General features: G+C 40.7%; 1 long non-coding RNA gene across 2 annotated transcripts in view; it reads left to right on the top strand.

Annotated features, from left to right (window-relative positions):
* Positions 1-14,576, top strand: part of LOC118110263 — a 33,996-nt gene extending 19,420 nt beyond the window's left edge. The window contains exons 2-3 of one of the 2 annotated variants that reach the window (XR_007032702.1): positions 13,244-13,294; positions 13,743-14,576. This is a non-coding gene — a long non-coding RNA (uncharacterized LOC118110263). Of the gene's footprint in view, positions 1-3,879; positions 3,962-4,134; positions 4,603-13,243; positions 13,295-13,742 lie in introns of those variants that run through there. The other variant, XR_004696899.2, reaches the window with a different exon arrangement.
* The last annotated feature ends 242 nt before the right edge of the window (positions 14,577-14,818 follow it).

The raw sequence follows: 14,818 nt of genomic DNA, 5'->3' as shown, positions 1-14,818 counted from the left end.
GTAAATATCGGCTTGCCTGAGTCTTATAGTAATTACTCAGCAGTGTAAATAGGGATTGTGTGTTGCAAAGAAAGAGAAGCGAGAGAAAGAGCGACTGTGAGGCTCTGTGCAGCCCCAGCGTTTTCCTTTGAAGGACTTTGCACTGAGACGCAGTGAAAGCCCCGCGCATGGATTATTTCCACATTATTTGCTGGTGGATTCCAAAAGTTCTTGTTAACTAGCAACAACGAAATCTTTTACACTGACTGTCATGTTTCACTGTTTGTTTTAAAGCCACAAAACCTTTTTTTTTTTTTCAATCTCTGTTTACAATCTTACAACTGAAAATAAAAATATAATAAAAACAAATTCCTTCTCCAACAGTTAGAAATGACCTCACAATAAAAAAAACGATCTGCCATGTTGTGGCAACATTGTGAGATGCTATTTTATGTTCACATGAGGAGGGCACATCCTTCAGTGTGACTTTTTATTCTCTAGTCAGGCAATAAACAAACTCCTGCTAAATATTTAAATCAGCTTGTATTCAGAAGCAGGTGGAAAGCAAAATCATTTCTAAAAGAAGGGTGAAAAAAACACTGCAGAAAAGAGGGCCAAATGGCATTTAAACAAGGCCACTGTGCACCCAAAAATGACAATAAGTAAATAAAATGATATAAATGTGTTGAATGAATTTATCTATTTGTAAAAACCTGCTTGTCTGCAGAAGTTTGCGAATGTTATCGGTCGTTTCAGCTCAAGAATAGCTTGAGGTGTTTTGAGTGTAAATCCGTCTAAAGCTGCCAGCACTGACATACACAGCATATGCTAAATACAGATAAGAGTATTTTTAATAGATCTGCAAAAAGTCTCCCCACATAGCTCAATGGATGTGCTTTGAATGTAGTTGATAAGTTGGCTTAAGCTGAACGCTGTCTCCCAATGCAACATTGTGCTACTGGGTGAGCCCATCACAAACTAGCCTTCCAGTAAAGACTACTTCCAGGGGAGGGATTATAGAAAAGCCTTCGAGATCAGCTTCATGTCTTACTAGACTTTCTGATTATAAATAGTGCTATGTTACAGGAAAAAAAAACCACGGTATTGTGAAGGATCATATGGAAAGAAAATATCTTACAGCCATTTATTTACCTACAATGTCAGCCTAAAAGGAATGACATGGTGTGGGGGACATTCAAACTTTGAAACAAATTGGATTCTCTTTAGTATCGAAATCCTGAAGTTTTTAGTGCGTACAATATGTTGTTCTTAATTGAATTACATAGATAAAGCAGTTATATATAAAATTCTCTTTAAGGAAAGTTTCGTTTTGTTGCATGAAACAAAAAAAAAGTAAAAATTTGAAAACAAATCAAGTTGTAGTTGTTAAGTTATACTGAGAAATTTACTCTGTGGTCATTCACAGACGTCTGTCTATTCATTTAGCAAATGTCTGCGCTGTGAGATAAGTGAACTCAGCTTGCTAACTTTGTCTCTTATTTTAAAAGTGTGGAGGAAATTCTGTTACCTATAGATAGTCAGACAGATAGACAGACAGATAGATAGACAGACAGACAGACAGATAGATAGACGGTGCAGTAGGTGTTCTTTGTTTCTCTCCAGCTCTCCTCAGGTCATCTGATTATGTGGCTTAAGAAATGAGAGGGGCAGATAAACCTCTTTTATGCGTCCAAGCCACTTAAAGAGCTGAAGCACCAGCTTCTGTTGCTACTGAAGAAAACAAGTCATTTGTGTCCTACAAAATGTCTCTTTAAATGCACTTTTTAAAAAAGCAGTATTTACTTCCACTGCACTTCAATGGATGAAAATCTGAAAAAATATATAGCACTGTAATATTTGCTTGATTTAATTTTCTACTCTTTACTTTAAATTGCCTTTCGCGCTAATGAATTATTCTTTTTTTTCCCTTTGGTTCATTATTTCTAAATAATTAACCACAGAGCAAATGTAGGTGCAGAAATTTAGATTACCTTGACTTTAGGTGCACGTGAAATAAAAGAGAATCTCAGATTGTGTTTTATTCTGTAATATGGAAATGTCCTCAGTTCCTGCTATATGTCACGAGGGCATCTCTCCCCTGCCTCCTTAATAAGGCAGTTGCAGGCCTCTACTGTAATATATTTCACCAATAAAGCAATCCCAAAGCCAGCCTGGCCTTTTGACCAGCACTGAGAACGTGGAAAGCAGCGGGCCGCCTCTGCTAACTAGGCTTTACTCTCTAATATTAGATACCTGTCCCTGGCTTTTCAGAGGGGGGCTTAGCAGTTGATATTTTCATCTGGTCCTGCCAAGATGCGACACCCCCGCTTTAATCTTGTGTTTGACGTTAAGCGCTCTGTTCATGAAAAGTCTCGGTGAACTCCAACCTCGGTATGGTGCTGTCATACAAAAATGATGTGGTGGGGGAGTGAAGCCGGCTGGTCTATTCTTGACCTCTCCCATTGGCCTGCCAAAGTCTTCCCCTGCCCTCCTTAATCAGGTGGGACCCCTTCCCTTTTAGAGTGGAAGATGGTATATTCTCTGCATCCAGCTGCGTCTTTTATACCGACTGGCACAGAAGTCCGCGGGTAGAGACGTCGCAGGGAAATTCTGCTGAAAGAAAGTGATGCTGCGGTGTGTTTAAAAATAAAATAGAATCATCAGAAGTCTGTAAATAAAGCAGAAGGTTGTTGATCATTTAAAAGAACTGAATTTATTGTAAAATAATCCACGTGTCCCTTTGATACTTTCATTTTCCCATTTATGAAAAAATGTCCTTCATTAATGTCCCATTTGAAAGGAAAAACAGTGTTGATATGCAAAATGAATGGTGTGAATTTTAAAACCAATCCTCTCCACGGACCAGAGGTAATTACCTCTCAGCATTTCATCCGAGCTGGAGAACATCAGTATACATCTGCAGGTACTAAACAGGTTTGAGCATATCAGAAGGCACAGAGAGACACAGGCAAAGTAGGGGAGCGGACTAATGAATCTCTCATGATGGCTAACTACCCCTTCATTCAGCTGCAGGTATTGTGCGCCTGCTTCCATGTTAGCATTTATTGTGGTGTTGAGGACAAACAAGCCACTTCTCTGCAATCGTTAAGATGAGTTTCCCTGCTGATTGATGTGTGGACTCAATTACTCCCCATGGCATCCATGTCAGTCTATTACCACACTGCCTGGTAATGATAGGCTGTTCTCCACAAGATTATAGAGCTCCGTCACAAAGCACGAAGACTTGCATTCCTGCCTCTGACCTGGTCTACTATAATTGAGAATAGTTTTGTTTTTACAATGTAGGTAAACAGAAAAAAAAAAACACAATCTTGATGGAAGGACGTCTTTATTATATTTAAAATAGTCGGGTTTTCGTGGTGTAATGTGATGAATTATTAATATGATTTGAAAATTATGTATATATGCACAATCTTAATCCAGAGTTTTGCTGTAAATCCGTTAAAGTCATATAAAGTTGAAACACCTTAAAGTTTTACATACATACATGTTCATATCAAAAACACATTAAAGCATATTTCTGACCCGAGTTGACGCCCCAGTCGGCACTTTCCAATGCAAACATGTTCAAACAACAGGTGTTTCCTCCTTGAAATGCCCCTTCTGTGTAACTGTCCTTTTTTCTGTTGTCGTAATGTGAATACACCACAGCTCTCTTACTGCCAAGCTGACTAGCATCCAAAGGAGTAAGTGCCAGCAGCACTGCAACTCATTTAGTTAGAGGCCCAGAGACGTGCACGCAGCCCTGATCCCCATTACACACGATCAAAGACCAGTTCTCCCACAATTAGATTTTTTGACTTTGAAAAAAATCATCTGAAATGAATAATTGAAAAAAGTTTTTTTCATATAGTTTTAATACAGCGTATATTTCTTCAGGTTGACCTTGATCATCAGAGCAGGACTTCACAATGTGCAGCATCCACCAGCCTGCGGCGATATTTGATTATCAGGAAATACGGTGCGTATCAAGTGATTTCTTGCCCTAAGTGATATCACTGTGTATAGTTGGAGTTGGAGAAAGATGACATGGGCAACTTCAGTCAAGACAAAAGGGGCCGGCTAATGAGACTGGTTAGTCATTCAAATTTATGGAAATTCTATTAATTACAGACACCTTTCTTTCATCTGTAGCATTTGGTGGTGAAGTAATTAAAACCAACAATGACGGGTCCCAGCAGTGCAAAAAGCAAACAAGCATCAAAGTAGAGTGGAGCCAGTCTGGAGGAAGTCCCCGGTATATGGTGAGCGGAGCCCTGGCCGTGGGCAGCGGGGCCTCATTACAGTCCCACTCCGCTGATCAGCAATTAACCTGCTTTGTTTTCTTTCTGGTTTGAAACTCCGCTCGTCAGAGAATGCGATGTGTGCACGATGGTTTGGTTGGAGGTGACCGAGACACGCACAGAAGATCTGCCTCGTTTCAAGGAGGAGGACATTTTTGATTGGTTGATTGGACAAGGACAGTTGACCTGCACAGGAATTAACAATAAAATACTGAATGTTCATATAATAATCTGCTGTGTATATGGAGAACTGATGTTCTTTACTCAAATCGAATGGAATTTACAAATACTGCAATAAAACTAAACTTTTCAAACCTTTGAATTTGTCGAATGTAATGTAATGATTAGCATTGCACTTATATAAGTCACTTAAACAGCTTTTTGCAGCAACAAAGTGTTAAAAGATTACCGCCGTCACACTTTCTTTGACAATGACGTCTCTTGTTTTTATTTACAGCATAAAAATGTGTAAAACAGAGCAAATATGTATTTCAAAATAAGAGTTTTCTGACCCGAGCTCTGACAGAGGCATCACATGGAGGTTCAATGAGGGTTCGACGACGGTCAAAGCAATCGATGACCAATATATCAAAGTTGATTGAAACCAACTCCTTAAGATCACCTGAAAAAATGGATCAGGAGACAAAGCCACCAGGAGACCTCGCTGCACGGACGAACCAGTGGTCGGCCAGTCTTCACTTTCTTTATTAGGAGTGACCGAGGTCGTATTTAAAACGCGAGATTAGCTGCTCATCACAATATTGGTGGATTATCAACTCTACCTGCAATGAAAGCGACCCTGGGCTGCGGGTCGATAAGAGTTTGACTGCATTTCGAATTAATTTCCCTGAGCTTAGAGAGCCGGACTCCTATCTTGTTATTGATTACAGTGTTAATCCATAACCAAGCTCGTCTTCTCCCCTGTGGAACGAGCAGGAAAATATAAAGCCATCACCGTGGACGACTTTTCTTGACTCCATATAAAACACTGGAGCCGACTTAAGAGTGATTAGGGTTCATTACTTAAAAAGACATCCCCAGACAATTGTTTCGCTGATCACTTCATTTCGTATTGATCTGTACACGTTTGTGTTTGTTCTTTTCCACAATTTTATACCAACATTTATTCTGCTCTGTATTTGCACCCGGTTGTGTTTATACATGACGCTTGATTGATTTCCCGCACAGCAGGAGCACTTCACGCCACAGCTGCGTTTTGTGTTTGTCTTTTCCAACAGTGGGGCCTCCACTGTGGAAGAAATGTAGCCCTGACCTCTGACCTTTGGGTTCAGCGTTTGTCTCCAGTCCAGTGACCACAAACAACTCCTGGATTGCTGTAAATGTCAGTGCAGCGGTATCTCCGCCCTCTCCCCTGTGAACCATAGGGCTGCGTTCAACCTGCACTAATAGGACACTTTCATGAGCGCGCCATTATCAGTTATGCTGTATTTGATATCTCACATTTCCTCCTGTTGACGCCGCGGGAATCTGAACAACTGTCATCAAACAAACAGCAGCAAGTGTCACCTTTTTTTTACACTTTATTAAAACTTTATTTTAACCTCAAGTTTGGCAGCACCTTAGTAAGATGTCTTGAAAAGAATCTGGATTATTTAAATAATTTCTGCACCTAAAATCTCACTTTGCTAAAACAGAGTCCATGATGATCTGCTGGAAGTGACCCATTTAGCACCGAGCAGCTGGCACCATCTATCATAAGGCTCAGTTATAATAGATTGCAATTCATGTTCCGAAGACATTGGCTGTAATGCATCCCATTTTGAAGCACTTTGGCTCGCCCTTCCCCCCCCCACCCATAAACCCACACGCTCCCCTCTCTCTCCTCCGCGGGCCTCCCGAGGTTGGTGTCTCTGCGTTAGGACTCCATTGTTGCCTACTGCTGGATAATGCCCTTATTAATTGTACCTCTTTGTAAGGTGTCAGCTGTAGCCTCAGATTGAGATGGATGGATCTCTGGAGTCTGGCCCTCTGCAGACGCTCTATCTCTGCACAGCACACAGATGCAACAGTGAGTGCTGCCACGTTAGGAGGAAACGCCGAGATAAAAGAGCCAGTTATTTTTTTTTTAATTACTCCACCAAGAAAAGAAACATGTTTCCCAAACCGTAAAAAGCCTATTTCTGTTACTGCTGAGGTGAGCGCGCATGTGATGCATTTAATTATCTGGATATCTGAGCGTATGATCCATAGCGGTGATGATATATCTTTTTTATTGATTATTTCAGTGTGTTGCAGAAATACTGGTTAATTAGGTGGATTGAAGCCTCCGTGAGATCAGCAGCATTAACATCAAATCCTTTTCCCTCTCATTAAAGGAAACAGAGTCAATTTAATTAATGCATATTAATCCCCACTGATGCTCATTTTAGCTTTTAAAAAAAAAGAAGCAAAGCACCGTCCACCTCACATTCGTCTATTAAAAAATAAAAATTAGGTTTGATTGTTGATTTGAAATGATGATGTGGATTTGACAGCATTTTGCATAATCCTTACATTTTTAATTTGGATTTGAGGTGAGGGGATTACCTGCAGACATGATCACATTAGATTCTGCACAGAGGATGTTTTAGTCAGTTTAACATTCTCAGAGATAAAGTGGTTCACATATCTTGTTTCCACAATTATTACAATTATTTTTAATTGGGAACACATATTTTAAAATCATAGAATATAGTAGTTCAACAACTCATCAATACATATATTGTAAGACAAAAAACCTAACACACCACTATTAAAATGATGTGATAATTATCACAGTATTCATTTGACCCCCCCCCCCCCTTCTGCAGCTTCTATCCTACTAACAGTGACCAGCTCAGCTCCCTGCTGTTATCGCTCTTAACATGACTTTATGGATGTCACTGAACGCCTCTTTAACCGACTCAGACATTAGAATAATGAGATGATCTTAAAACCCCTCGGAGAACATGGATCGTAACGACTCAAAGCTGAAGGCAACAGAGAGGAGGAGCTGGGAAGTTACATTCAACCCTGCGTATTTAAACATAGAAATCAGATACGTTTTCTTTACTGAATTTATTTCTATAATCTCACAGATGTTCAGTGATTTTCTTTACTCTTTAGGTTCAAATAGTCTTAACACATAAGAAACATGGTGCTTCTATTGCCTGTGTGCTCTTGAGCAAGGCACCTCATGCCAATGCAGACAAGTCTTTGTTATCCTACTTCTGAGCATGTGCTCCTGTGGAAATTCCAGGAAGAAAATTGTATCTATCAATCAATTTCATTTTATTGTTATAGCCCTTATTCACAAATCACTATTTGCCTCATAGGGTTTAACAAGGTGCTACATCCTCAGCCCTCGACTACAGAAAGGAAAAAATACCACCAAAAAAAGAAATGTATTTGCTTTTCGTTGTCAAATTTTATCTTTATTTAAATTATATCCTGTGTAATGAAAAATATGAAACAGTTTGAATGACCTTCTTGGGACGAGCATACCCCTCCTTCTTTTCAAGCCCTTCTCCTCCTCGGTTCTCCTCAGAAACAACACAGGAGCTGCACAGACTGAAGAAGAGGAGAGGAGGGAAAAAAGAAGCACCGAGCAGAAAATGGAGATCCCTTCCCTTCAGATCCCATTTAGAGAGGCCCTGCACATTTTTAAAGTGTCAATTGTTTTTGTCTCTTGAAGTGTAGATGGAATGTTTGAATTCCAGTATTAACTGTAGTGCCTGCTGAGTTAAATTATGGTCCCTGGGCTGTGGGGTGGGAGTAATCAATAAGAATACACGAGGCGGTGTGTAATGTGTCTGCTCCGAGCAGCAGGGACACTGTCCCCCTTACCCTGTCCCCCAGCAGGTTAGATAAATATGATACTGAAACAGGGCACACTGGATTATATGATATCAATGTAGAATCAGGGAAGTGCTATTACACTCCCCTTGCCCACTGTGAGTACTATTGACAAGGTTGGCTTTGAACACGGTAGTGCACTGCTCTCTCTCTCTCTCCTCTGATTCTCTCTCTCTCCCTCTCTCCTCTGATTCTCTCTCTCTCTCTCTCTCTCCTCTGATTCTCTGTCTCTCTCTCGCTCTCTCTCGCCCTGTGTGTAAGGACCACAGGACAAAAGAGATCCATATATTCTACTCATCTTTGATTAAAATGGCCATTTTACGCCGGTGCCTTGAAGTCGTGTTTATTGCACCCACAAGTGAATCGGTGCAGGCTATAGCTGTGATCACAACCTATAAATTCCCAGATGCTTCTTTTGCATAAAGAGCCGATAACATAATGTGCAATCAATACGCAATTGATTTGATTTTTAACGCCTGGAAACATGATGCTCATAACATTTCTCCACTGACAACAGGACCTTTTTTCTCTCTCTCTCTCTCGTTGACCCTGTCAAATGTCCAACCAATTAACTGCTGTTGTTGTTTGGCTGCTGACTAGTTGCTCGTACAGTAACCTCATATCACTGATCTACTCAGGCTATTGATTAACCCCCTCCTCTGCGGTGAAAGGATCAAACCTGGCATGTCTGAAAGGCCATTATCAGCGTCCACTTCAGATAACCTGCTACAACCTGATACAGCCCTCCTTACAGGTCGCAACCTCGCTGCCCCCTCCACCCAAAGAAGCGCCCCCAAGCCATCATTATCATTGTGTTCTTAAATGACACACGGGTCAAGAAAGATGCACCGCGTTGATGTCACACACGTGAATAATCTATGTTGGTGTAAGACACGCAAGACAAAATGTCACACGTCTGCTTTATCAAGTAGATTTTTGCACAAAGGGAAATGACAAGTGTATCAAAGGAGGATGCAGCACCTTCTCTGAGTTTAGTTAAGTTGCACTGTTTGTAAATACGCTTGTTCCATCTTCTGTATAAATAGTTATTTGCTGATGCTGCTGCTGTTTTTCATTCTATATTTCTATATATTTTTACGCATGTTTTAAGATATCTTGGATAGAGAAGCCTCTCACAATTTAATTGTACCTGAGTATGATGAAAACAAATATCTTTGAATCTTGACTCTTGAAATTTTATTATTCTGTACATGGAGTTGAATTTTCATATAGGGGCAATTTTTGGAAAACACGTTGTCTCTGAATTACCACAAACATTTTCAGGACATTGTTTCAAGGTAAGAGAAATTTCAATTAAAGATTTCTAGTAGCAGCCCTCAGCTTATTTTTACTTTTTAATTCAAACATTCCTTTATTTCAATTAAAACCTTAACACGTGTGCTGGGGTCTGGATTTGTTGCACTCTTACATTTTTTTTTCAAAGGGTATTTCTTTTTTTCTCAAACCTGAGAGGACTCCAGATATTAAAGCGTTTTTTTTTTTTGTAGGCCAGGTATTAGTGACATCACGGTAGCTTTCACACAGAAGCTCATTTGCATAAAGGTCAGAGTCAAGCTCCATGATGGAAGTTGTGCAGCATCTCCGTCTCTTAGCAACACTCCCGGTGTCGGCATGTGTTGAATTGGTCCTTGGCACTCGTCTTTCACCAAATAGAAAAATTCATAAATGAAATGCCACCCAACAACCTGCGCGAATCGCCCAGAGATGCTCCCCTCGCTTCCCTCGTGGGCTGCCATACTTTCTTACACCGAAATTAATAACAACCAGCACATTGTTTTAGCAGAGGAGAATGTCACTGCTTTGTCTTGCACAGCTTTATTACAGACCTCAGTTTTTGGGGATGGGGATGGGGGGATGGGGGTGTAAACATGTTTAACAAGAATTGTGCTAAGATTAGAGGCAAATTAGCAGGTAATTGGAGACACCTGCAAAACAAAGGGGAGGATGAAGAGGTGCAGTGATGAAGGGCAGCATGGCCTCCATCCTTTTATTGGTGGTGGTGGTGGGGGGGCGTTTAAACAGGGGATTTAGTATGTTGATAAATAAGTGACTTGTGTCCCCTCTCCATGGGAACAGCATCCAGATGCTGCCCAGAGATGTTAATAGAGGGTCACACTGGACAATGGTCTTCATCACTGCTTTCACCAGCGGCTCCATCCTCCGGGCTGAGACACTTTCCTCTGGGTAAAAAGAAGAGATGTGCTCCAATTACTGTTTTTGGCAAAGGCAGCCATCCATAAACTAAACTCTAATTACTGCTCTGATACTCGTTTCTATCGTCTTGGCCACCACACACACACACACACACACACACACACACACGTGGTCTTTGCCCAGAACATTTTAACTTCTCTGTGCGAGGTCAGATTTACGCACGTTTACCGCCCACTCCCTCGTATCCTCCGTCCCTCTTCCTCTTCCTCTTCCTCTTCCTCTGCTCGTCAGCAGCGTCCCTGCCCTGACAGCTGCGGTGCGGACCTGGAACCTGCGGCTCTCTGTTTCCAGCTCCGCCGCGTTTCACGACTCATTTGCAGGCGGAGTGTGGCTCCGTGGACATGAGGGAATTATTCTGCTGCTGCTGCTGCACCCACATATACACACACTCACACACACACTCACATATGTCAGTGCAATAAACAGTAAATAGAGATAATAATAATCATAATAAACTTTATTTATACAGAACTTTTCAGAACACATGTACGAAGTACTTTACATGGTGGGGATTAATGGTATTATCAATGCTATTGATATTATTATCACTATTATTATTATTATGCTTCAACAAATTATTATACTATGTTTTTATAAGATTAATATATTTTGAATGGCTTTGCTCCTCTTAGGGATCCGGCTAAAATCTTAGATTCAAACCAAAGATTTCTCAATGTAATTTTAAATGAAAGAAAACAAACAAATAAATAAAATACATATTTATCAACAACTGGACAAATTATTTCCGCATCATATCTTTAAATAGTCATTGAATTACACAAGGAATTGAGGATGTTGTGTCTAAACTTAGTAATTTTCACCGTCACGTATAATTGAAGTTTGTTTCTCTGATCCCTGAACTGTTTCGTGCTGCGGTAAATCGACGGAATGGACCTTTACACGTTCTCTTTCAATATGCTCTGATTATTGAGTATTAGATATTTCTGTGTGTGTTGGTCTAACACACGATCACCGAACATTCTTTGGAGACGTGGTGTGTTATTGTCGGTCTCAGCTACACAGCATATACATCTCCTCTCATCTTCATCTCTCCTCCTCCTCTTCCTCATCCTCATCCTCACCTCTCCTTATCTCCTCTCCTCCTCCTCCTCCTCCTCCTCTTCATCTCTCCTCAACCCATCGTTTCTCCGTCACCACCTCAAACAGCGTCTTCATTCCCCTCGTGTTCATGCAAACCTGTGAACAACTGCACCAACAACACGCATTAGTCGTAAATGACAAAAGCCTTTTTGTGTAAAGTGTATCGATTGATGCACGTGCGTGTGCGTGTGTGCGCGCGCGTGTATCTGTCCATCTCCGGATCGTGGAAGCGCCGAGTGTCTATATGTAATTTCTGACTCGTTCAGACGCAGATCACAGGCTGTGATTGTGTGTTGCTGCGGGTTGTGTTGCTCTCCGCAGCTCTTGTGTGTCCCCTGTGTGTCCCTGGTGTGTCCCTCGTGTGTCTCTTGTGTTACAGTGTGCAGATTGTAATGATGGAGGGTCCTTGATGTGGCAGCACTGATTACATCAGTCTCTGTGTCTCCACCTTCTCATCTCAGGTATTTACTCGCTGCAGTGGGCGAGTCACGGCTCCACGATGCAGCCTCTGTGTGATTGTTCGGACTCTCTCCATTACTGACGCTGAGATTAACAATCTGACACTTTCATTTCGTCCCTTTATTCATCCTCTGATTACCTGTTGCTGCCTAATTGGAAAATATATGAAGATGTTTACGTCGTGCGTTAAAATGCATTTCTAATTTCCTATTGCCTGCTCTGTAATTAGATCCAGGGCGAGTAGATCTGTTTTTACTGAGTGGGAGTGGAGGGCAGGAGGCTCCTCCTCACTACTTTACTGAATAATGTCTCCATGAAAAGTTCCTCTGGTGAAGGAGGTCTGCACATCCTTCACTCTCATGTAGATGGAGCAAAATAAGGATGAAAAATCAACAAGTAGAAGTTCTGCATTCAAATGAGGAAGTGTTAAAGTGTCAAAAGTGGAAAAAAACTCATGTGACTGGATCATTGATATTTATAAAGCAGTATTTGTATTTGTATAATGATGCATCTGTTCTGCTGTTGAGGTTGGTCTGTAGCTGCAGCACTTTTAAAATATGTTATTGACATATTGGTCGTTCATTCTAAAACAATGCTTTATATTTCAAGTTTACTTGGTTTGTAAAAATAAAATCACAATTCAGTCCAGTTAATACAAAATAAACTACTCCCTGACTTGTGGGGTTTAAGGTGACATCAGATGAAAATACCCAAGTTCCTGCACCATTGCTGTACACAGTCAAAGCCACATTATATCATCATAATGTGTACAGCTCTGTGTGTTTATATAAAATATCAAACTTTTCTTTCCATCTTTATTTCACTTCTTTCACTGTTTACTCTTTGACAACATCTAGAGTTCTACATAAGTGAATTCTCAGGATCTGGTTCCTAAAAAAATATTTAGTTACTTTATCTAATAAATTGTTTGTTGTATAATTGGATTACTTTCACATATACTTTGACATTCATCCAGCATTTTCATTTTGCACTTGCTTGAAGGGAAAGTTCATTGTATATTGTTGGGTAGTTAAAACTATAACAATGCAACATATTATATCAACACGTGGGATTTAAATGTAAAATATTTATCTGCATATAACTAAAGTTGTCAAATCAATGTAGTTCAGTTTTAAGACGTAAACTATATCCTGTCTTATTGACTTAATGTTGCATTAGAAGGAAGTAAAAGTAAAGCCCCACTGCTGAACATCACACTGCACTTTTGCTTCATGATATTTGTGCACATCACTGTATGTTTGTGGCGTAATATATAAAATCTAGCTTTCCTTTCTTTCCCTTCTTTCTCGGTTTACTGTTTACACTCTCAGATTAAAAGGGACTGATCCGTGCTGAACTGCCTGCAGAGCAACTTTCCACAGGTGAGAGAGGCATTCACATGTTTTACTGGAGTCTGAGTAACAACACAGAAATGTGAAAATACTCCACTGCAAGTAAAAGTCCTACATACAGAGTTTTATGTAAGTAATAATCAAATTGTATTGTTGATCGCTGTCACTGATACATTGACATTCATTTAGTATTTCAATCTTGCACTTGGTTGAGGGGCAGCTACATATTGTCGTTGTATATTGTTGGGTAGTTTAATCTATAACACTGCAGCATATTATACAACTCATGTGATTAGTGTGTCAATTATTTAGCTGCATGTAACTAGAGCTGTCAAATCAATGTAGTGGAGTAAAAAAATGTCAAATAATGATATTCAACCCTCAAGTAACTACGAGTAACTTCAATACAGTACATGTAGAGTAAATGTACTCGGTTACTTTCCACCTCTGACAGTGAATCCCACTCGTCTGTGTGCAGGTTGTGATCAGTATCAGCTCGTGGCTTCCAGCGTGTCTCTCTGTGACAGATGCTTCCTCCCGCACCGCCACACCTGACCGCTCCCCTCCTCTCCACACAGATGATATCACACCGCTGACGGAGACAAGAGTCCCAAAAGGCTCCGCTTTACAGTGAAAACATGTCATCTGACCATGTCAGCCGGCTCAACCCAAATATTGTGCGTTGTTTGTAAAGAGAGGTCAGGCGACTTGTGAGCCGGGTATTTCAGGCGCCGCTCTCTCTTAATGAAGTATTCATGAAGCAGCCAGTGGGAGCAGAGTATAGCCTTACACGACACTGGTGGTTCCGACGGACTCCCCCTCCTCCTCTCCCCCTCATGTGTAATGCTCCGCTCCCCCCCCTCCTGCCCGCAGACAGGGCCATCATTCCTAGTGTACTTCCAGCAATGATATCAAAAAGGTTTTTTTTTTTTTTTTTGGTCAAGCCAAAGAGAGGTCATTCTAATAATACCCAAGGTCAGTGGTGGGAGCCAGAGAGTCTCCCAGTCATTATTCATTTGTTCCCAGAGTTAATGACAGTTGCAGGGAGACGAGAACTTGGAGCCAGTAGCCATGTGATGTCACCAACACATGCCAAGGGATTAGGAGGGCAGGCAGGGGACAAGAAGTGTGGATTATACAAGTAAAAAAATAAAAAAACCTTTACTGCTGAAGATGTAGTGAATAATACAAGGCCTATATTAGTATTATTCACATTTTTGTTTTATTAAAGTCAAACGTAAATGCTCTTCTGGATGTTGTCTTACATGTCTGCTTCTTCGCGTCTGACCGAACACGCTAAACACCGTCATTCAGGGACAGCATTTTGGGCAAATGATAAAATATTGTGGATGTTTTTATGGTGGGAGGTGAACTGACAATTTCAGATCTCATTTACTCATTTCTACAGTCACCACATTATTTGCACGGTGAAAAAAAATCACAGTCTTTACTGCTCCAACAGCAAACTCCTTTAGATATGGGAAATAATACCAAGCCCATATTAGCAGTATTAACATGTATATTTATTAACATCAAACCTAAAAGCTCTTCTGG

Source organism: Hippoglossus stenolepis, chromosome 5, assembly GCF_022539355.2.
Source record: "Hippoglossus stenolepis isolate QCI-W04-F060 chromosome 5, HSTE1.2, whole genome shotgun sequence".
In the NCBI taxonomy this organism is placed as follows: Eukaryota; Metazoa; Chordata; class Actinopteri; order Pleuronectiformes; family Pleuronectidae; genus Hippoglossus; species Hippoglossus stenolepis.
Note: the sequence above shows the minus strand (reverse complement) of the source record. Positions and strands in the feature narration are given on the sequence as shown.